Source organism: Thunnus thynnus, chromosome 24, assembly GCF_963924715.1.
Source record: "Thunnus thynnus chromosome 24, fThuThy2.1, whole genome shotgun sequence".
In the NCBI taxonomy this organism is placed as follows: Eukaryota; Metazoa; Chordata; class Actinopteri; order Scombriformes; family Scombridae; genus Thunnus; species Thunnus thynnus.
The window spans coordinates 10,483,790-10,507,704 of record NC_089540.1 but is presented as its reverse complement, the minus strand read 5'-3'; the positions used below and the strand labels follow the sequence as shown (position 1 = coordinate 10,507,704).

The 23,915-nt window shown below is 38.4% G+C and overlaps 3 long non-coding RNA genes and 1 other non-coding gene across 5 annotated transcripts; 3 read left to right on the top strand and 1 right to left on the bottom strand.

Annotated features, from left to right (window-relative positions):
* Positions 1-132: 132 nt before the first annotated feature.
* LOC137177980 (5S ribosomal RNA) lies at positions 133-251 on the bottom strand. The gene has a single exon (XR_010926594.1). It is a non-coding gene; the product is annotated as a 5S ribosomal RNA (ribosomal RNA).
* A 5,905-nt stretch (positions 252-6,156) lies between these two features.
* On the top strand, positions 6,157-8,038 carry LOC137177264 (uncharacterized). 2 transcript variants are annotated; one of them, XR_010926042.1, is made up of 4 exons: positions 6,157-6,372; positions 6,449-6,478; positions 6,583-6,676; positions 7,186-8,038. It is a non-coding gene; the product is annotated as an uncharacterized lncRNA (long non-coding RNA). The 2 variants fall into 2 exon arrangements; XR_010926043.1 differs by lacking the exon at positions 7,186-8,038 and adding an exon at positions 6,840-6,871.
* Positions 8,039-9,962: 1,924 nt separating this feature from the next.
* Positions 9,963-13,133, top strand: LOC137177317 (uncharacterized). The gene is made up of 2 exons (XR_010926068.1): positions 9,963-11,664; positions 12,297-13,133. It is a non-coding gene; the product is annotated as an uncharacterized lncRNA (long non-coding RNA).
* A 3,754-nt stretch (positions 13,134-16,887) lies between these two features.
* LOC137176986 (uncharacterized) lies at positions 16,888-18,695 on the top strand. Its single transcript, XR_010925914.1, has 2 exons — positions 16,888-17,226; positions 17,859-18,695. It is a non-coding gene; the product is annotated as an uncharacterized lncRNA (long non-coding RNA).
* Positions 18,696-23,915: the final 5,220 nt, after the last annotated feature.

Here is a 23,915-nt window from a genome sequence, read left to right as displayed (position 1 = left end):
AGTGTATAGAAGGAAAATAGGAGCAGCAAGAGTATGAAAAATCACTTTCAAACATGATCAGTCTTTAATTAGTGCAACTGTGTTCATAAAAACCCAGCAGCGCCCTCTGTAGTTTGTAAAGAGAAGTGAAAAAGCTTACAGCACCTGGTATTCCCAGGCGGTCTCCCATCCAAGTACTAACCAGGCCCGACCCTGCTTAGCTTCCGAGATCAGACAAGATCGGGCGTGTTCAGGGTGGTATGGCCGTAAGCGGAGAAAAACCGACAAACAGGCCTTTTACAGATGTCGATCATCAGCTGTGTTGGATACTGACTCACTGAATACAGTTCACACAGTCCCATGAAAAACTGTAGTTCAATTAAAACTTCAGGACCGTCTGTTCAAACCAATCCTCTCTGTCCAAAACAGCAGGTACTGATGTTTTCATTTCATTTTAACGCAATAAATGCAAACATGAAAAGAAAATATACATACCAGTGTGTATTGTACTTCACTTTATTCCCTTTTGTTTTCATCTATGTATTTTAAATCTTCCATGATATGATTCAGACTTTGCTATTAGAAGTTAGCAGCTCTTGTCATGTCTGCCTTCTTGGCTGCAAGCTGACAACAGATCCTGAGTTTGTGTTTAATGATTCATTGTTTTATGAAACTTAACGAGCAGATGAAAACATTTTGCATTAAATGTGTCAGGATGACTTTTGCTCACACTCTTGTTTTGTTGTATTTAGTCACACCTGTTTTAACAATGAACATGCATAAAGATCCAGGATCTTTAATGTCTTATTATTGAGGACTATATGTTTGAGAACAATAAATGAGTCTCTGTAGACAAATTAAGTTTGTTGTGTGTCTGTAAATGTCTTCAGTGAGTGTCTGAGTTTTCATTTTGCCTCTTTTTGTCTGTTTTTTTTTCTTGTAGCGCAATTACCTGGACTTTGTGCCTAAACCACACAGCACCTGAAGATGTTGCACTGTTATATTAAATAAATAAGAGAACAAAGTCACGTGAATGTAGTTTCTTTACTTTATTCTTTCATTCTCATACATTTAAAACAAAACAAAAGCATATTTTTCTGTTGTTTCCTTTCAGTTCCTGAGAGACCAGCGTGAGAGTACCACAGCTGCTTCAGTTCATTTGCACCATCCGGCTGCCTGCACCACAGCTTTACCCTCAGCAGCGCACAAACCAAACTCAGCAGGTGCGAGAGGCAGGAAGCTGTAAATACAATAAGTAGGAAATCTGTCTCCCCTCATGTGAGTGGAATGATACAGTTACGAAGGACACAGAGACTTTTTACACATGTAGTGTGTTTCCACCCAGAAAGTGTGAAGTAAACTGTCACGATTTATTGCTAAACATATGAACCCTGACAAGAATTCTCACTCTCCAGGCGACCAGATTGATTATTTTGTTATTTTGACCAAATTTTATAGTTATAAATCAAAATTTACAAGCATTAAGCTAAACATTTCTAAGCTGGTTATTTCTGTTGAACAATACATTTCACATATAGCTCAATGTATCAACAAAAAAAGTGGTTAAACATAAAACTCCTGTGAGCTTTACAAGGTTCACTGGTAACTGAAACTGATGAACTAAACTGAAAGCTGCTCCATTTTCTCTGCCTCTTACACACATCAGTGACCCCGAGTCTGCTGAACATGGACGTATCATAAGATCTGGATACCGAACTAACAAATGACACATTCATTCCTATGAAAGTTGATCAGTGGTCAGCTCACTTTACGTAGTGAAGACGTCACAGATTTTTAAATCGCTTTTCTCGGCTCGAAGGACGTTTTACAAATATAAAACCCCCATGGATCAAAAGTTCATAATAGAAAGAGTCATAATTGACTTTGCAGTTCAAGGTGTCCTGTCTACAGTTTTACAGACGTCTCTTTTACAATGGTAGTCTATGGGGAAAATGGGGCGGTGCGAGCATCTTACACAAATACAAAAACCAAAAAAACAGATGTGACCGCTATTCCGCCTGATTGGATCGTTTCTTTACATCGTGGGACTCAGATACGTAATACGCTGTTTTATATTACAATTTAGAATTATATTACATTTTAGAAACGAATCAGTGTATGTTACTGTTTTATATGTAGACATATTTATTCTAGTGAGAACTTTATATTATAACATTGATACCATCAGAGATCAGTATAGTTGAGTTGAAACTTGCAGCGATGATGACACAAGCTGCAGTCATGACGATCTTCTTTGTTTTGGGAGTTTTTCCAAAAGGTAAGAGAGAGATGTTACAGTGGTCTGTACTTTTACAGAAGTCATTTTTTCTGATGAAATTTAAAGCACCGTGGAGGATTCCTGTGTATTTTTAACTTAAACTCAAAGTGAATATTTTGAGAAGAAATATTGAATCCTGCTGATTTATTCTTGTTTTCCACATTCAAAGTGTGACAGGTGAATGTTTCTTGCTGGTGATAATTTGAATTTACAGCAAACTAAGACAAAAAAGCAGCATGTGTAATTTATTAGAAATGTAACTAAGATAAACAGCTTGAGGCCCTCTCAGGAACAGTTGTCTCTAATTTCAACATCTGTGTTCACAACAACCAGCAACACATTTATGAGTTAACATGAAGTTTAAAGTGACTCACACTCTTTTTCATTTTTAACATCACTGTTCAGTCTCTATAATAAAGTTTAGTACTTTACCTGCAGCCTGTCCTACTTTGAAAAGCAAAACTATATTTGCTGAAATAAATCATATTTTACCACTAAGTTGCACTTTCACCATTACATTATAAATCATTTTGAGCAGTTAAGTATCAATTTATAACAGAAATTGTGTTGAAATGTTCACATCAACCTAAAGTTCACACACAGTTTAAACCCCATATTTCTTGTCCTCCATGCAGGTCTAACAGCTGTGATACAAACACAGCAGACTGTGATGGCAGCAGTAGGAGAAGATGTCCATCTCAGCTGTCAGCTCATGCAGTCTAGAGATGTTCTTCAGGTCACATGGCAGAAACTTTCACCTGAGGGGAAGGAGAAGAATTTTGCCAGCTACAACAAATACTTCGGACAAACAGTGAATGATGGTTTTCAGGGGAAAGTGGAGTTTAAAGATGCTGGACTGCAGAACTGCTCCATAGTTATCAGGAAGGTGATGGATCAGGATGAAGGCTGCTATCTCTGTCTGTTTAACACGTTTCCTGATGGTTCTCTGACAGGCAGAACCTGCCTCCAACTCTATGGTGAGCTCCTTTCTTCACTTTTGAAGACATATTCATGGTGAATTACAGTTTTAACTTGTTTCACATTGATGGCAGTTAGAAATGATGGCTGTTAAATTGTCTGCTTGCTGGGATTTTGCCACGAAATGCAAATATTTCACACCACAAACAGCATGTTGTACATACTCCACCTTTCACTCACTTTGCATCCAACTGTCATAAAAGTTCATTTTATTCCCAAATGTAATCAATCAATCAATCAATCAATTTTTATTTATATAGCGCCATATCACAACAGAAGTCATCTCAAGGCACTTTTCACATAGAGCAGGTCAAGACCGTACTCTTTAATATACAGAGACCCAACAATTCCCCCATGAGCAAGCACTTGGCGACAGCGGTAAGGAAAAACTCCCCTTTAACGGGTAGAAACCTCAAGCAGACCCCGGCTCTTGGTGGGCGGCAATCTGCTTTGACCGGTTGGGTTGAGAGAGAGAAAGAGAGAGGGAAAGGGGGAGGGGGGACAGAAGAAAAACAATCACAACAACAACAACAAGTACAAGCAGCAACAGCCAGGGAAGGATGCCATCAGGACTGTGAAGGACCGCGAAGGTTCGGCCCGGGAGTCAGGTTTTCCTGTGAGATGAGAAAGCACAAAAAACTCCGGGGAAGAAGCAAAGTTAGTGACATGCATTGATGTTACATGAATGCATACAGATGGAGAGGAGGAGGAGGAGAGAGGAGCTCATGGGAAGTCCCCCAGCAGTCTAGGCCTATAGCAGCATAACTAAGGGCTGATCCAAGGCGAGCCTGGTCGGCCCTAACTATAAGCTTTATCAAAAAGGAAAGTTTTAAGCCTACTCTTAAACATAGAGAGGGTGTCTGCACCCCGGACTGAATCCGGTAGATGGTTCCATAGAAGAGGAGCCTGATAGCTGAAGGCTCTGCCTCCCATTCTACTTTTAAAGACTGTAGGGACCACCAGTAAGCCTGCATACTGGGAGCGCAGTGTTCTAGTGGGATAATACGGTATTATGAGCTCTTCAAGATATGATGGTGCCTGACCATTAAGGGCTTTGTAAGTTAGGAGAAGGAAGTAGTGAAGCTAAAATGGGAGAAATGTGGTCTCTTTTTCTAGTTTTAGTCAGAACACGTGCAGCTGCATTCTGGACCAGCTGGAGAGTCTTTAGAGACTTGTTAGGGCAGCCTGATAATAAGGAATTGCAATAATCCAGCCTAGAAGTAACAAATGCGTGAACTAGTTTTTCTGCATCTTTTAGGGACAGGATGTGCCTGATTTTTGTGATATTACGTAAGTGAAAAAAGGCAATCCTTGAGATTTGATTTATGTGGGAGTTAAAGGACATATCCTGATCAAAGATAACTCCCAGATTCCTTACGGTGGTGCTGGAGGCCAGGGTAATGCCATCCAGAGTAGCTTTATCATTAGATAATGTGTTTCTAAGGCGTTTAGGGCCAAGCACAATAACTTCAGTTTTATCTGAATTTAGTAGTAGAAAATTGCAGGTCATCCAGGTCTTTATGTCGTTAAGGCATGTTTGGAGTTTGTTTAACTGATTGGGTTCATCTGGCTTCACTGATAAATATAATTGGGTGTCATCTGCGTAACAATGAAAATTTATGGAGTGTTTCCTGATAATATTACCTAAAGGAAGCATATATAAGGTGAATAGAATTGGTCCAAGTACAGAACCTTGTGGAACTCCGTGTCTAACTTTTGCCTTCACTGAGGATTCATCATTAACATGTACAAACTGAAATCGGTCTGATAAATAGGACTTAAACCAGCTTAATGCAGTTCCTTTAATGCCAATTAAATGTTCTAGTCTCTGCAAAAGGATTTGATGGTCAATTGTGTCGAATGCAGCACTAAGATCTAACAGGACAAGTATAGAGACAAATCCTTTGTCCGATGCAGTTAGGAGGTCATTTGTGACTTTCACCAGTGCTGTCTCTGTGCTATGATGCGCTCTCAATCCTGACTGAAAATCCTCAAATAAACTATTGTTATGTAGAAAGTCACATAACTGATTAGAGACTGCTTTCTCAAGGATCTTAGATAGAAATGGAAGGTTAGATATAGTTCTATAATTGGCTAAAACGCCTGAATCAAGAGTAGGCTTCTTAAGAAGAGGTTTAATTACAGCTACTTTAAAGGACTGTGGTACATAGCCTGTTACTAAAGACAGATTGATCATATCTAGTAAAGAAGTGCTCACTAAGGGTAAGGCTTCCTTAAGCAGCCTAGTTGGGATGGGATCTAAGAGACAGGTTGATGGTTTAGCTGAACAAATCATTGAAGTTAGTTCAGACAAGTCTACTGGAGAAAAACAGTCCAAATATATGTCAAGATTTACTGCCGTTACCAAGGTTCCTGTGTTTGGGGAGAGAACGGTGCCTGTTGAGGGCAGGAGGTGGTTAATTTTGTCTCTAATAGTTAGAATTTTATCATTAAAGAAGCTCATGGCTTCAGTCGTTACTACTGAGAGCTATAGGAATACATGGATCAGTAGAGTTATGACTCTTTGCCAGCCTGGCCAAAGTGCTGAAAAGGAACCTAGGAAGAAGACATGATGGTCATGATATTTAAATTATATTATAATCATATCAAATTTCTCAGTTTGTGAAATTAAATCTAGGAAACAGAGACAACTGCTCATCATAATGTCCAAGAAACCAAAGATTTCTTAAAATGTGTGTTTTATTCAGTCTAAAGCCCAAAAATATTTGATTTATAATGTTATAAAACAGAGGAAATCAGCAAACTAGTTGATTTTTATTGTAACAACTTGCTCCATGTGATATTTTTTTAATGTTTTGTCTTTGCAGAGCTGCATGAACCCATTCTACAAATCAGAGAATCAAACTCTACTGAAGAGACCGTTGTGTCCTGCTCGGCCACAGGTCGTCCTGCTCCTTCAGTAACTCTGAATGTCCCACAACAAGACCTCTACTTCTCTCACAACAGCACAGTCAGTGTCACCAACACCAACGGTACAGTCACCGTCACCACTACAGCTGTGCTGTCTGGTTTCCATGGAAACGATACACAGGTTGGATGTGCAGCACGACTGCTCTCAGTCCCTGAAATTCAAGTGTTTAAGATGATTCCTGAAGTCCAACGATCATCTGCTGATGGTGAGAAACACTTCAAAAACCACAGATTTATTAACTGATGATTATTTTACGATTCTATTTTGTTTTCTTTCTTCAGGTTTTAATGATGAATCTGGATCCAATAAGAGTAAGTTAACCTTAAAGTTGTCTCAAGTCAAAATTCACATTAAACTGTACTTGCTTTATGAATATTTAGTGTTTCATATCACATTTTTCCTCTTTTTCTCATAGATTTCACTTTGATCTTTGTATTGATCACAGCAGTGGTCGTTGTTTGTGTTGCTGTAGTCGTCACTGTCCTGCTCAGACATAAACATAAGAACAGGTCATTTCAACTTTCAACTCAATATCTGTCTTGTTGTGATACCAGTGTCTCACAGTTAATATGGTAATAATTTATTGACATTAAGAGGAAACACAGAGCTTAAAGAATCTATACAGACAACACCTATAAATAAATAATATATAAATGTTCTTAAATCCTTCAGTCTGTCACACAGGGACGCTGAGGAGATATTATCATTAAAACAATTTCATAATTATTCACTTGTTCATATTTATTATTAATTGCTTCTTCAGAAAATGATTTAATCTGTCTTCTCTCTATTTTGTCATTTAAGTTCCTTTCTGTCTCTATATCTCTCTAACTAATGTGTTATTTATACATGAAGCTGATTCTGATGCACTTTACTCTTCATGGTCCATTGTGTACTCATAGTCAGCCTGTTTATCCACATAACTGATAACTGTCAGAGTAATGCAGTGATAGAAATATGTATGATGTATTGTAATAATGTGAGTGGAAAATGACTCATGTTTTGCTTTTATCTGAAGGTCCAGAAAAGCTTTAATGATGCAGGAGAACGAGCAGATCAGGAAACAAACACCTCAGGAGTAAAATCCACAAGAGGCGAAACCAGAACCATCATTTTCATCAACACACAGTTATAAGTCTGTTTAGTGACAAACAACCCACAAGACTGTAGTTTCAATACAAAGTCAGTCAGACTTGAACAAAGCTGCATCAAAGCATGTTTTGGTAAAATGTTCAGACATTGTAAACGAATCAAAAAGGCAAGAAACCAGAACCCACAAGACTATAAATCTTTAGCTCATTGTGTTTGACAGCAGCACTGAATTTTAAAAGTTGTGGGTTAAAACCTGACTTGATCAAGCGTTTTTTTTAATTTAGCGGCTGTATTTATTACTATTATTATTAGGACTTAGCTGTTATGAGGGAACAAGTCAAGAGCATGAATTTGACAGGTGTGTGAGCTCCTTTTGCTACTAAACAAAGGGGGGAACAGTATCTACAATAACACTCACAGCTGTCAGGATGTGTTTCCCGTGTTGTAATGGAGAAATTTAGTGATAGGAATGGCTGTTCTGAGGAAACATGTCAGCAGTATGAAATTGGCCTATGATCTCAGAAGCTAAGCAGGGTCGGGCCTGGTTAGTACTTGGATGACAGACCGTCTGGGAATACCAGGTGCTGCAGGGAAACTGCAGAGGAGCTTTTATGAACACATTTGCACTAATTTAAGACTGATCATGTTGTTTGAAAGTGATATTTGATTGTCCTGATGCTCCTGTTTTCCTTCTATACACTTGTAGAGAATGCCCCCTAATCCAACATTAACACTGCTGTTAGTCTGTCATTAAATTAACAGATGAAACTGGAAATAAATATTTGTGTCCTGTCTTTTTCTAATAGTTTTACTGCACTAGTTTAATCATATGTTGTCCAGCAGAGGGCAGCATAGAGCTGCCAATACTAAACTCAAACAACTGTCATAGGAAAGGCTGTGAAAGGTTTTCTGTCATGGCTGCTATCAGCTGTGTTGGATACTGACTCACTGAATACAGTTCACACAGTCCCATGAAAAACTGTAGTTCAATTAAAACTCCAGGACCGTCTGTTCAAACAAATCCTCTCTGTCCAAAACAGCAGGTACTGATGTTTTCATTTCATTTTAACACAGTAAATGCAAACATGAAAAGAAAATATACATACCAGTGTGTATTATGCTTCACTTTATTCCTTTTTGTTTTCATCTATGTATTTTATATCTTCCATGATATGATTCAGGCTTTGCTATTAGAAGTTAGCAGCTCTTGTCATGTCTGCCTTCTTGGCTGCAAGCTGACAACAGATCCTGAGTTTGTGTTTAATGATTCATTGTTTTATGAAACTTAACGAGCAGATGAAAAAATATTACATTAAATATGTCAGGATGACTTTTGCTCACACTCTTGTTTTGTTGTATTTAATCACACTTGTTTTAACAATGAACATGCATAAAGATCCAGGATCTTTAAGGTCTTATCATTGAGGACTATATGTTTGAGAACAATAAATGAGTCTCTGTAGACAAATTAAGTCTGTTTTGTGTCTGTAAATGTCTTCAGTGAGTGTTTGACTTTTCATTTTGCCTCTTTTTGTCTGTTTTTTTTCTTTTGGTGCAATTACCTGGACTTTGTGTCTAAACCACACAGCACCTGAAGATGTTGCACTGTTATATTAAATAAATAAGAGAACAAAGTCACGTGAATGTAGTTTCTTTAACACAGGTGTGAATGCTTTGGAGATCCATTGAATGTAACCCTTTCATCACATCATTGACATCTAGTGGTCTTCACATGAGCCTGGTTACAGTTTTTTTCTGATTGTTTAGGCACTATCTTTAAAACTACAGGCTATTTAACCACAAAACCTTACAGCAAAACAGCAAAACATTATACATCTCATGCAAAAGCAAACTATTCTTGCAAAACTCCTCAAACTGTTTTTAAAAAATAGTGTTTTTGCATCAATACAATACGTCTGTCTTGATTTCACCCCTGCAAAGTTAATTCTGTCCTCTGTCTAGACGCAGGGGGCATCAGTTTGTCTAAGACCAGTCATTTGAGTTCAATGCTATTTACTTGTACAGTTCATTCAAACATACTTTGTCCTTACAAAGAGTTCATCATTCTTACAATCTACAACACACCAAATCAGAATAACAGATTAAGAAATAAGATTTCCCCTACAGTTTTGTCATAAATGTAGTAAACACACATAAAAGTATCGCCTGGAGTGTCGTATCCAGTCCTGACATGACTCTCTGTCCAATATTGGCCTCCATTGTTGTCCAAACCAAATGTTTACCTGTGGCCTATTTATATTGTTCAAGCTCTGATTTTTAAGTGAACTCATTATCTAAAAGTGTTTTCACATGTGTCATTGTGGAAAGGCAACTGGCAAAATAGTGCAATGTAGAGACCAATGCTTACAGTTTTGCTAGAAGTGTGTTAATAACCTGCAAACTGCGTGTAAAGCAGAGAATGATCCACTTGGATCTGCTTCATGCAGTATAGAAGGAAATGTGAGAGCATCTTTGTGAAGATTGACCCGTAGACATTAAGAGACACTTATTATTTGTTTAGACTATTATGCATGCAAGCATAGATTGAACTAAGTATGATCAAGAAAGACAATAGGCCTATATGAAGGAAGAATTTAGGAAGACTGGATTCAGGAGCTCAGCATTAAAACTTTAATGAACCTGCCAAGTTGGTGGAGCAGTAGAGTTTTCTTTGAGTTTATTAGACAGGATTAATGTGTAGGATTTAATCTCTGGTCAACAGTCCGGAGCAGAGGGTGGCGGTAATGCACCTAATACGCTGGTTGCCAACCGCCGTTATAAACCAAAAAGAAGAAGATAACGTTTTTTTTATTTTTCAAACAGAGTGGTACATCCTGTCAGCAGAGGGATTTCCTATCTGTGCAGCCGAACACCGCAGCACCTCGATGGACTGTTTCACCCTGACGGTCCCGGTGCTTCCTACGCAGGCTCCACTTCACTTAGCTGCTCGTCAGACCCGCTGCTTCTTCCCACTTTAACCCGAATAACAAGTCGGGGCTCGGTGGTCCAGTTGGATACACATAGAGAGCCGGGGCTATCGTTAGCTGGGAGGCTAGCGGAGCGTTAGCCGCAGCATGACCGGAGGGAAGCACAGCCAGCTAGCCTTCGCTAGCCTCCCAGCTAACGATAGCCCTGGTTCTCTATGTGGAGCACTGAGCCCCGGTTTGTTATTCAGGTTAAAGTGGGAAGAAGCAGTGGGTCTGACGGGCACCTTGAGTGAAGTGGAGCCTGCGGAGGAAGCACCGGGACCGTTGGGCCAAACAGTCCATCAAGGGAAGCACAGTCAGGCGGCGGAGGAGATGGCTACATGTCGACCTCTCATAATCGGCAGAATTCGCCGATGCCGATATTTCATTTTAGAGCTTTTATCGGCCGATACCGATGACGTGCCGATAATATCGTGCATCCCTAATTCAGATCCTTTATTTGAGTCAACGTACCAATACAACAATGTCAAACTACTCAATTACAAGTAAAAGTCCTGCATGAACAATCCTACTTAAGTAAAAGTACATAAGTATTATGAGCTTGATGTAATTAAAGTATTGCAGTAAAAGTAGTGGCTTGGTCCCTCTGACTGATATATTATTATATATGACATCATTAGATTATTAATACTGAAGCATCAGTGTTAGAGCAGCATGTTACTGTTGTAGCTGCTGGAGGTGGAGCTAGTTTCAACTACTTTATATACAGTTAGCTAGTTTAGTCCAGTGGTTCCCAACCTAGGGGTCGGGCCCCTCCAAAAGGTCACCAGATAAATCTGAGGGGTCGTGAGATGATTAATGGGAGAGGAAAGAAGAAAAAGCAAAGTTCAGATACACAAATCTGTTTTCAGTTTTTTTTACTTTTTCTCTAATCTTTGATTTTTGGTGAAACATTGGATCATTTGAACATTTATTGAAATGTAACCATGTGAGAAATTTAGAGGGAAAAATCACTATTTGGTGCAGTTTTTAACAACTCATAGACAACTGAAATGTGACCAGGACTACACGCTGCTTTTTGTAAGACGTCAAAAGCCAAAAAGGTTGGAAACTCCAACAGTCGTCCTATGTCAGTTAATAATTTACAGCTGTACATTATTGACTGTCACAGGTGTCCTTGTGTGACCTTTTCTGTTTCACTATCACTGCATGACACTGTGAACATGAAGGGTGTAAATTAAAGGACAGACTACAGTATGTGTCTGCTGCTTCCACCTGGACACTATATAATGAACTGACTGTAACCAGGTCGCAGCTTCAGAGGATTTCCTTCACTGAAGACTCTTCAGCAACTGACTCAGTTGACCAACTCCTGCCTGGATCAAAGCCAGTGAACCAACCAACCAACCAACCAACCAACCAACCAGTCAACCAACCAGTCAACCAACCAACTACTCATCAGCCGAGCAAGAAATAAGGTAAGGGACCTTATTAGAAAAAGTTCCTCTTTAAATCTCTTGGTGGTCTGATTCTCCTCAGTGAGCCTCGCTCACGTTTGCTTGATTAAATTTGTTAAATTAATAAATGAAAAAAATGTAGATTTTATTAGTTTTGTATTTCCTGACAATATTTTTCCAGATTTGAACAAAACCATCCTGAATCTGCTCAACTTTGGTCACGTAGTTCATAATGTTTCCACAGCAGCCTTCTAGAGATTTTTTATGTAGCATTTTTGAATGCATGAGTTTGCAGTATTTTCTTCCTGTGACAGGCTCAGACTCTTGAAAAAACTAAATTAAAGTTAACTGAGCTAGCCAGCTGCCCTCCTGAAACAAAAACATCTGCAGATAATATAGAGAGAAAGAACAAGTTGATGAGTTATTGTTAGGACAAGAGGAGAAAATAATCTCTCAATACTCTGCACTTGGAAAATGATGTGCAATGCAACTTTAATAATTAATTTGAGTCAACATTCACAACAAAGAGAAAGATTCAGAGGAAAAGGCTCTGCGCTGTCAGGATCCACATACAGTATGTTGCTGAAGTCACTGCATCACTTGTTCTGCTCTAAATTCACTCAGAACAATTTTCCTGTTTTTTTCTTCACCAGTGAATCATGAGGATCCAGTTTGCATGTTTGCTGCTGGTGCTGCCCTGTGCCATTGGAGTCTCTGGGCCTCTGACCTTCAATGAGAAGCACATCAATAGAGAAATGTTGAATGATGATGGATGTAATAGAAAAATGAGACGTATTAATGAAGAAATAGTTCGTTGCAAGCCTATAAATTCCTTCATCATCACCACCAATACACGATCAGTCCGTGACAATTGTCTTAGGGTTATAAATAATGCAAACATACGAAGTACTGAACGCTTTACAGTTGTTAACTGTAGAAGAGTTGGACAAACTAATTATCCTGACTGTACCTACCGTGCTCAACGTTTATCTGATGTCTTCATTAGAATCGCATGTAATAATGGTAGACCTGTGCACGTTGAAGGTACAGTTTAAGTGTAATAACTTTGAACAGTGGGTTATATACAAGTTTGTTTCTGTTTTGTTGGATATGGAGAATGTGTTGACAAATTACAGAAACAATTTACATGTGGCTTGTAAAATAACAGAATAAATCTATTAAAAAAATGCACATCAAATTTTTCCAGTTTTGCTAATATTCATTAGCTATGCAGGGTCGGGCCTGATTAGTACTTGGATGGGAGACCGCCTGGGAATACCAGGTGCTGCAGAGAAACTGCAGAGGACGCTGCTGAGCGTTTATGAACACATTTGCACTAATTTAAGACTGATCATGTTGTTTGAAAGTGATATTTGATTGCCCTGATGCTCCTGTTTTCCTTCTATACACTTGTAGAGAATGCCCCCTAATCCAACATTAACACTGCTGTTAGTCTGTCATTAAATAAACAGATTAAACTGGAAAATAAATATTTGTGTCCTGTCTTTCCTTTTTTCTAATAGTTTTACTACACTAGTTTAATCAGATGTTGTCCAGCAGAGGGCAGCATAGAGCTGCTGATACTAAACTCAAACAACTGTCATAGGAAAGGCTGTGAAAGGTTTTCTGTCATGGCTGCTATCAGCTGTGTTGGATACTGACTCACTGAATACAGTTCACACAGTCCCATGAAAAACTGTAGTTCAAATAAAACTTCAGGACCGTCTGTTCAAACCAATCCTCTCTGTCCAAAACAGCAGGTACTGATGTTTTCATTTCATTATAACACAATGAATGCAAACATGAAAAGAAAATATACATACCAGCGTGTATTATACTTCACTTTATTCCTTTTTGTTTTCATCTATGCATTTTAAATCTTCCATGATATGATTCAGACTTTGCTATTAGAAGTTAGCAGCTCTTGTCATGTCTGCCTTCTTGGCTGCAAGCTGACAACAGATCCTAAGTTTGTGTTTAATGATTCATTGTTTTATGAAACTTAACGAGCAGATGAAAAAATATTACATTAAATATGTCAGGATGACTTTTGCTCACACTCTTGTTTTGTTGTATTTAATCACACTTGTTTTAACAATGAACATGCATAAAGATCCAGGATCTTTAAGGTCTTATCATTGAGGACTATATGTTTGAGAACAATAAATGAGTCTCTGTAGACAAATTAAGTCTGTTTTGTGTCTGTAAATGTCTTCAGTGAGTATTAAAGTTTTCATTTTGCCTCTTTTTGTCTGTTTTTTTTCTTTTGGTGCAATTACCTGGACTTTGTGTCTAAACCACACAGCACCTGAAGATGTTGCACTGTTATATTAAATAAATAAAAGAACAAAGTCATGTGAATGTAGTTTCTTTAACACAGGTGTGAATGCTTTGGAGATCCATTGAATGTAACCCTTTCATCACATCATAGACATCTAGTGGTTTTCACATGAGCCTGATTACAGTTTTTTTCTGATTGTTTAGGCACTATCTTTAAAACTACAGGCTATTTAACCACAAAACCTTACAGCAAACCAGCAAAACATTATACATCTCATGCAAAAGCAAACAATTCTTGCAAAACTCCTCAAACTGTTTTTAAAAAATAGTGTTTTTGCATCAATACAATACGTCTGTCTTGATTTCACCCCTGCAAAGTTAATTCTGTCCTCTGTCTAGACGCAAGGGGCGTCAGTTTGTTTAAGACCAGTCATTTGAGTTCAATGCTATTTACTTGTACAGTTCATTCAAACATACTTTGTCCTTACAAAGAGTTCATCATTCTTACAATCTACAACACACCAAATCAGAATAACAGATTAAGAAATAAGATTTCCCCTACAGTTTTGTCATACATGTAGTAAACACACATAAAGGTGTCGCCTGTAGTGTCGTATCCAGTCCTGACATGACTCTCTGTCCAATATTGGCCTCCATTGTTGTCCAAACCAAATGTTTACCTGTGGCCTATTTATATTGTTCAAGCTCTGATTTGTAAGTGAACTCATTATCTAAAAGTGTTTTCACATGTGTCATTGTGGAAAGACAACTGGCAAAATAGTGCAATGTAGAGACCAATGCTTACAGTTTTGCTAGAAGTGTGTTAATAAACTGCAAATTGAGTGTAAAGCAGAGAACGTGTTTTCAGTTTGGCACACTTGGTAAATGCATTGGTTACAAGTGTTAATGGTTTCACACATAGTGCTTCAAGAATCACTGTTAGTGTTTAAGCATTCAGAAAAAAACTGTAAACTCTCTCATTAGCAAGATTTAAATGATGAAAGTGAAAGAGAAAGTTTGCAGTGTTTGAGGGAGTGATAAGTTTAGTGTGGAGTAGTTTTAAGATACTGATGTGATCAGAAACTGAAGAATCTGTTGTGACATTTGTCCTTTTATCCACTTGGATCTGCTTCATGCAGTATAGAAGGAAATGTGAGAGCATCTTTGTGAAGATTGACCTGTAGACATTAAGAGACACTTATTATTTGTTTCTGGTAATGCTGTCAGGTCTGTCCTGCAGCAGTCTTGAGTTACAGCGTTTGTAAGACTTTAAATTTATTGTGACATAGATGTGGCAGGATTTGCTTATAGAGTTGCTGGGGAGACATTTGTGAGCATAACCATAATGATATACTGTATATTGCCTTGAGAAAGACCAAGTGCAGCCGAAACGTCGGCTGTACAGTAAAATCATTGAAGCTTAGTGTGTAGTCTTCTTCTCTTCAATATATGTTATTGACATGTAGACTTTTCACCTGACAACTCTTGTTAATTTTACCTTACAAGTAAATCTCCCTGTCGGTAAACTGACGATTGAATAGTTTCCTGCACAGGTTTGATACGTCAGCAGTGGTGGAGGAAGTATTCAGATTAGGGATGCACGATATTGGATTTTTTGTTGATATCCGGTATGCCGATATTTCCAACTCATTGTGGCTGATTGCCAATGCCGATACCGATATATGCACATATTTTTTTCCAGCTGGCTGAGGAGACTATTATGCATGCAAGCATAGATTGAACTAAGTATGATCAAGAAAGACAATATATGAAGGAAGAATTTAGGAAGACTGGATTCAGGTGCTCAGCATTAAAACTTTAATGAACCTGCCAAGTTGGTGGAGCAGTAGAGTTTTCTTTGAGTTTATTAGACAGACAGGATTAATGTGTAGGATTTAATCTCTGGTCAACAGTCCGGAGCAGAGGGTGGCGGTAATGCACCTAATACGCTGGTTGCCAACCGCCGTTATAAACCAAAAAGAAGAAGATAACGTTTTTTTATTTTTCAAACAGAGTGGTACATCCTGTCAGCAGAGGGATTTCCTATCTGTGCAGCCGAACACCGCAGCACCTGATGGACTGTTTCACCCTGACGGTCCCGGTGCTTCCTACGCAGGCTCCACTTCACTTAGCTGCTCGTCAGACCCGCTGCTTCTTCCCACTTTAACCTGAATAACAAGCACCGCGACCGTTGGGCCAAACAGTCAATCAAGGGAAGCACAGTCAGGCGGCGGAGGAGATGGCTACATGTCGACCTCTCATAATCGGCAGAATTCGCCGATGCCGATATTTCATTTTAGAGCTTTTATCGGCCGATACTGATGACGTGCCGATAATATCGTGCATCCCTAATTCAGATCCTTTATTTAAGTCAACGTACCAATACAACAATGTCAAACTACTCAATTACAAGTAAAAGTCCTGCATGAACAATCCTACTTAAGTAAAAGTACATACATATTATGAGCTTGATGTAATTAAAGTATTGCAGTAAAAGTAGTGGTTTGGTCCCTCTGACTGATATATTAATATATATGACATCATTAGATTATTAATACTGAAGCATCAGTGTTAGAGCAGCATGTTACTGTTGTAGCTGCTGGAGGTGGAGATAGTTTCAACTACTTTATATACAGTTAGCTAGTTTAGTCCAGTGGTTCCCAACCTAGGGGTCGGGCCCCTCCAAAAGGTCACCAGATAAATCTGAGGGGTCGTGAGATGATTAATGAGAGAAGAAAGAAGAAAAAACAAAGTTCTGATACACAAATCTGTTTTCAGTTTTTGACTTTTTCTCTAATCTTTGCTTTTTGGTGAAACATTGGATCATTTGAACATTTATTGAAATGTAACCATGTGAGAAATTTGGAGGGAAAAATCACTATTTGGTGCAGTAGTACACACTGCTTTTTGTAAGACGTCAAAAGCCAAAAAGGTTGGAAACTCCAACAGTCGTCCTGTGTCAGTTAATAATTTACAGCTGTACATTATTGACTGTCACAGGTGTCCTTGTGTGACCTTTTCTGTTTCACTATCACTGCATGACACTGTGAACATGAAGGGTGTAAATTAAAGGACAGACTACAGTATGTGTCTGCTGCTTCCACCTGGACACTATATAATGAACTGACTGTAACCAGGTTGCAGCTTCAGAGGATTTCCTTCACTGAAGACTCTTCAGCAACTGACTCAGTTGACCAACTCCTGCCTGGATCACAGCCAGTCAACCAACCAACCAACCAACCAACCAACCAGTCAACCAACCAGTCAACCAACCAACTACTCATCAGCCGAGCAAGAAATAAGGTAAGGGACCTTATTAGAAAAAGTTCCTCTTTAAATCTCTTGGTGGTCTGATTCTCCTCAGTGAGCCTCGCTCACGTTTGCTCGATTAAATTTGTTAAATTAATAAATGAAAAAAATGTAGATTTTATTAGTTTTGTATTTCCTGACAATATTTTTCCAGATTTGAACAAAACCATCCTGAATCTGCTCAACTTTGGTCACGTAGTTCATAATGTTTCCACAGCGGCCTTCTAGAGATTTTTTATGTAGCATTTTTGAATGCATGAGTTTGCAGTATTTTCTTCCTGTGACAGGCTCAGACTCTTGAAAAAACTAAATTAAAGTTAACTGAGCTAGCCAGCTGCCCTCCTGAAACAAAAACATCTGCAGATAATATAGAGAGAAAGAACAAGTTGATGAGTTATTGTTAGGACAAGAGGAGAAAATAATCTCTCAATACTCTGCACTTGGAAAATGATGTGCAGTGCAACTTTAATAATTAATTTGAGTCAACATTCACAACAAAGAGAAAGATTCAGAGGAAAAGGCTCTGCGCTGTCAGGATCCACATACAGTATGTTGCTGAAGTCACTGCATCACTTGTTCTGCTCTAAATTCACTCAGAACAATTTTCCTGTTTTTTTCTTCACCAGTGAATCATGAGGATCCAGTTTGCATGTTTGCTGCTGGTGCTGCCCTGTGCCATTGGAGTCTCTGGGCCTCTGACCTTCAATGAGAAGCACATCAATAGAGAAATGTTGAATGATGATGGATGTAATAGAAAAATGAGACGTATTAATGAAGAAATAGTTCGTTGCAAGCCTATAAATTCCTTCATCATCACCACCAATACACGATCAGTCCGTGACAATTGTCTTAGGGTTATAAATAATGCAAACATACGAAGTTCTGAACGCTTTACAGTTGTTAACTGTAGAAGAGTTGGACAAACTAATTATCCTGACTGTACCTACCGTGCTCAACGTTTATCTGATGTCTTCATTAGAATCGCATGTAATAATGGTAGACCTGTGCACGTTGAAGGTACAGTTTAAGTGTAATAACTTTGAACAGTGGGTTATATACAAGTTTGTTTCTGTTTTGTTGGATATGGAGAATGTGTTGACAAATTACAGAAACAATTTACATGTGGCTTGTAAAATAACAGAATAAATCTATTAAAAAAATGCACATCAAATTTTTCCAGTTTTGCTAATATTCATTAGCTTTGCAGGGTCGGGCCTGATTAGTACTTGGATGGGAGACCGCCTGGGAATACCAGGTGCTGCAGAGAAACTGCGGAGGACGCTGCTGAGCGTTTATGAACACATTTGCACTAATTTAAGACTGATCATGTTGTTTGAAAGTGATATTTGATTGCCCTGATGCTCCTGTTTTCCTTCTATACACTTGTAGAGAATGCCCCCTAATCCAACATTAACACTGCTGTTAGTCTGTCATTAAATAAACAGATTAAACTGGAAAATAAATATTTGTGTCCTGTCTTTTTCTAATAGTTTTACTACACTAGTTTAATCAGATGTTGTCCAGCAGAGGGCAGCATAGAGCTGCTGATACTAAACTCAAACAACTGTCATAGGAAAGGCTGTGAAAGGTTTTCTGTCATGGCTGCCATCAGCTGTGTTGGATACTGACTCACTGAATACAGTTCACACAGTCCCATGAAAAACTGTAGTTCAAATAAAACTTAAGGACTTCAAACTTCAAACCAATCCTCTCTGTCCAAAACAGCAGGTACTGATGTTTTCATTTCATTATAACACAATGAATGCAAACATGAAAAGAAAATATACATACCAGTGTGTATTGTACTTCACTTTATTCCTTTTTGTTTTCATCTATGTATTTTAAATCTTCCATGATATGATTCAGACTTTGCTATTAGAAGTTAGCAGCTCTTGTCATGTCTGCCTTCTTGGCTGCACGCTGACAACAGATCCTGAGTTTGTGTTTAATGATTCATTGTTTTATGAAACTTAACGAGCAGATGAAAAAATATTACATTAAATATGTCAGGATGACTTTTGCTCACACTCTTGTTTTGTTGTATTTAATCACACTTGTTTTAACAATGAACATGCATAAAGATCCAGGATCTTTAAGGTCTTATCATTGAGGACTATATGTTTGAGAACAATAAATGAGTCTCTGTAGACAAATTAAGTCTGTTGTGTGTCTGTAAATGTCTTCAGTGAGTATTAAAGTTTTCATTTTGCCTCTTTTTGTCTGTTTTTTTTCTTTTGGTGCAATTACCTGGACTTTGTGTCTAAACCACACAGCACCTGAAGATGTTTCACTGTTATATTAAATAAATAAGAGAACAAAGTCATGTGAATGTAGTTTCTTTAACACAGGTGTGAATGCTTTGGAGATCCATTGAATGTAACCCTTTCATCACATCATAGACATCTAGTGGTTTTCACATGAGCCTGATTACAGTTTTTTTCTGATTGTTTAGGCACTATCTTTAAAACTACAGGCTATTTAACCACAAAACCTTACAGCAAACCAGCAAAACATTATACATCTCATGCAAAAGCAAACTATTCTTGCAAAACTCCTCAAACTGTTTTTAAAAAATAGTGTTTTTGCATCAATACAATACATCTGTCTTGATTTCACCCCTGCAAAGTTAATTCTGTCCTCTGTCTAGACGCAGGGGGCGTCAGTTTGTTTAAGACCAGTCATTTGAGTTCTATGCTATTTACTTGTACAGTTCATTCAAACATACTTTGTCCTTACAAAGAGTTCATCATTCTTACAATCTACAACACACCAAATCAGAATAACAGATTAAGAAATAAGATTTCCCCTACAGTTTTGTCATAAATGTAGTAAACACACATAAAAGTATCGCCTGGAGTGTCGTATCCAGTCCTGACATGACTCTCTGTCCAATATTGGCCTCCATTGTTGTCCAAACCAAATGTTTACCTGTGGCCTATTTATATTGTTCAAGCTCTGATTTTTAAGTGAACTCATTATCTAAAAGTGTTTTCACATGTGTCATTGTGGAAAGGCAACTGGCAAAATAGTGCAATGTAGAGACCAATGCTTACAGTTTTGCTAGAAGTGTGTTAATAACCTGCAAACTGCGTGTAAAGCAGAGAATGATCCACTTGGATCTGCTTCATGCAGTATAGAAGGAAATGTGAGAGCATCTTTGTGAAGATTGACCCGTAGACATTAAGAGACACTTATTATTTGTTTCTGGTAATGCTGTCAGGTCTGTCCTTCAGTTACAACGTTTGTAAGACTTTAAATTTATTGTGACATAGATGTGGCAGGATTTGCTTATAGAGTTGCTGGGGAGATATTTGTGAGCATAACCATAATGATATACTGTATATTGCCTTGAGAAAGACCAAGTGCAGCCGAAACGTCGGCTGTACAGTAAAATCATTGAAGCTTAGTGTGTAGTCTTCTTCTCTTCAATATATGTTATTGACATGTAGACTTCTCACCCTACAACTCATGTTAATTTTACCTTACAAGTAAATCTCCCTGTCGGTAAACTGACAATTAAATAGTCTCCTGCACAGGTTTGATACTTCAGCAGTGGTGGAAGAAGTATTCAGATTAAGGATGCACGATATTGGATTTTTTGCCGATATCCGATATGCCGATATTTCCAACTCATTGTGGCCGATTGCCGATGCCGATACCGATATATGCACATATTTTTTTCCAGCTGGCTGAGGAGACTATTATGCATGCAAGCATAGATTGAACTAAGTATGATCAAGAAAGACAATATATGAAGGAAGAATTTAGGAAGACTGGATTCAGGTGCTCAGCATTAAAACTTTAATGAACCTGCCAAGTTGGTGGAGCAGTAGAGTTTTCTTTGAGTTTATTAGACAGACAGGATTAATGTGTAGGATTTAATCTCTGGTCAACAGTCCGGAGCAGAGGGTGGCGGTAATGCACCTAATACGCTGGTTGTCAACCGCCGTTATAAACCAAAAAGAAGAAGATAACGTTTTTTTATTTTCCAAACAGAGTGGTACATCCTGTCAGCAGAGGGATTTCCTATCTGTGCAGCCGAACACCACAGCACCTCGATGGACTGTTTCACCCTGACGGTCCCGCTGCTTCCTACGCAGGCTCCACTTCACTCAGCTGCTCGTCAGACCCGCTGCTTCTTCCCACTTTAACCTGAATAACAAGCACCGGGACCGTTGGGCCAAACAGTCCATCAAGGGAAGCACAGTCAGGCGGCGGAGGAGATGGCTACATGTCGACGTCTCATAATCGGCAGAATTCGCCGATGCTGATATTTCATTTTAGAGCTTTTATCGGCCGATACTGATGACGTGCCGATAATATCGTGCATCCCTAATTCAGATCCTTTATTTAAGTCAACGTACCAATACAACAATGTCAAACTACTCAATTACAAGTAAAAGTCCTGCATGAACAATCCTACTTAAGTAAAAGTACATACATATTATGAGCTTGATGTAATTAAAGTATTGCAGTAAAAGTAGTGGCTTGGTCCCTCTGACTGATATATTATTATATATAACATCATTAGATTATTAATACTGAAGCATCAGTGTTAGAGCAGCATGTTACTGTTGTACCTGCTGGAGGTGGAGATAGTTTCAACTACTTTATATACAGTTAGCTAGTTTAGTCCAGTGGTTCCCAACCTAGGGGTCGGGCCACTCCAAAAGGTGACCAGATAAACCTAAGGGGTCGTGAGATGATTAATGGGAGAGGAAAGAAGAAAAAACAAAGTTCTGATACACAAATCTGTTTTCAGTTTTTTTACTTTTTCTCTAATCTTTGATTTTTGGTGAAACATTGGATCATTTGAACATTTATTGAAATGTAACCATGTGAGAAATTTAGAGGGAAAAAATCACTATTTGGTGCAGTTTTTAACAACTCATAGATAACTGAAATGTGACCAGGACTACACACTGCTTTTTGTAAGACGTCAAAAGCCAAAAAGGTTGGAAACTCCAACAGTCGTCCTATGTCAGTTAATAATTTACAGCTGTACATTATTGACTGTCACAGGTGTCCTTGTCTGACCTTTTCTGTTTCACTATCACTGCATGACACTGTGAACATGAAGGGTGTAAATTAAAGGACAGACTACAGTATGTGTCTGCTGCTTCCACCTGGACACTATATAATGAACTGACTGTAACCAGGTCGCAGCTTCAGAGGATTTCCTTCACTGAAGACTCTTCACCAACTGACTCAGTTGACCAACTCCTGCCTGGATCACAGCCAGTGAACCAACCAGTCAACCAACCAACCAACCAACCAACTACTCATCAGCCGAGCAATAAATAAGGTAAGGGACCTTATTAGAAAAGTTCCTCTTTAAATCTCTTGGTGGTCTGATTCTCCTCAGTGAGCCTCGCTCACGTTTGCTTGATTAAATTTGTTAAATTAATAAATGAAAAAAATGTAGATTTTATTAGTTTTGTATTTCCTGACAATATTTTTCCAGATTTGAACAAAACCATCCTGAATCTGCTCAACTTTGGTCACGTAGTTCATAATGTTTCCAAAGCGGCCTTCTACAGATTTTTTATTTAGCATTTTTGAATGCATGAGTTTGCAGTATTTTCTTCCTGTGACAGGCTCAGACTCTTGAAAAAACTAAATTAAAATTAACTGAGCTAGCCAGCTGCCCTCCTGAAACAAAAAGATCTGCAGATAGTATAGAGAGCAAGAACAAGTTGATGAGTTATTGTTAGGACAAGAGGAGAAAATAATCTCTCAATACTCTGCACTTGGACAATGTCACAATGACATTCACAACAAAGAGAAAGATTCAGAGGAAAAGGCTCTGCTCTGTCAGAATCCACATACAGTATGTTGCTGAAGTCACTGCATCACTTGTTCTGCTCTAAATTTACTCAGAACAATTTTCCTGTTTTTTTCTTCACCAGTGAATCATGAGGATCCAGTTTGCATGTTTGCTGCTGGTGCTGCCCTGTGCCATTGGAGTCTCTGGGCCTCTGACCTTCAATGAGAAGCACATCAATAGAGAAATGTTGAATGATGATGGATGTAATAGAAAAATGAGACGTATTAATGAAGAAATAGTTCGTTGCAAGCCTATAAATTCCTTCATCATCACCACCAATACACGATCAGTCCGTGACAATTGTCTTAGGGTTATAAATAATGCAAACATACGAAGTTCTGAACGCTTTACAGTTGTTAACTGTAGAAGAGTTGGACAAACTAATTATCCTGACTGTACCTACCGTGCTCAACGTTTATCTGATGTCTTCATTAGAATCGCATGTAATAATGGTAGACCTGTGCACGTTGAAGGTACAGTTCAAGTGTAATAACTTTGAACAGTGGGTTATATACAAGTTTGTTTCTGTTTTGTTGGATATGGAGAATGTGTTGTCAAATTACAGAAACAATTTACATGTGGCTTGTAAAATAACAGAATAAATCTATTAAAAAAATGCACATCAAATTTTTCCAGTTTTGCTAATATTCATAAGCTATGCAGGGTCGGGCCTGGTTAGTACTTGGATGGGAGACCGCCTGGGAATACCAGGTGCTGCAGAGAAACTGCAGAGGGCGCTGCTGAGCTTTTATGAACACATTTGCACTAATTACAGACTGATCATGTTGTTTGAAAGTGAAGTTTTATTGTCCTGATGCTCCTGTTTTCTTCTATACACTTGTAGAGAATGCCCCCT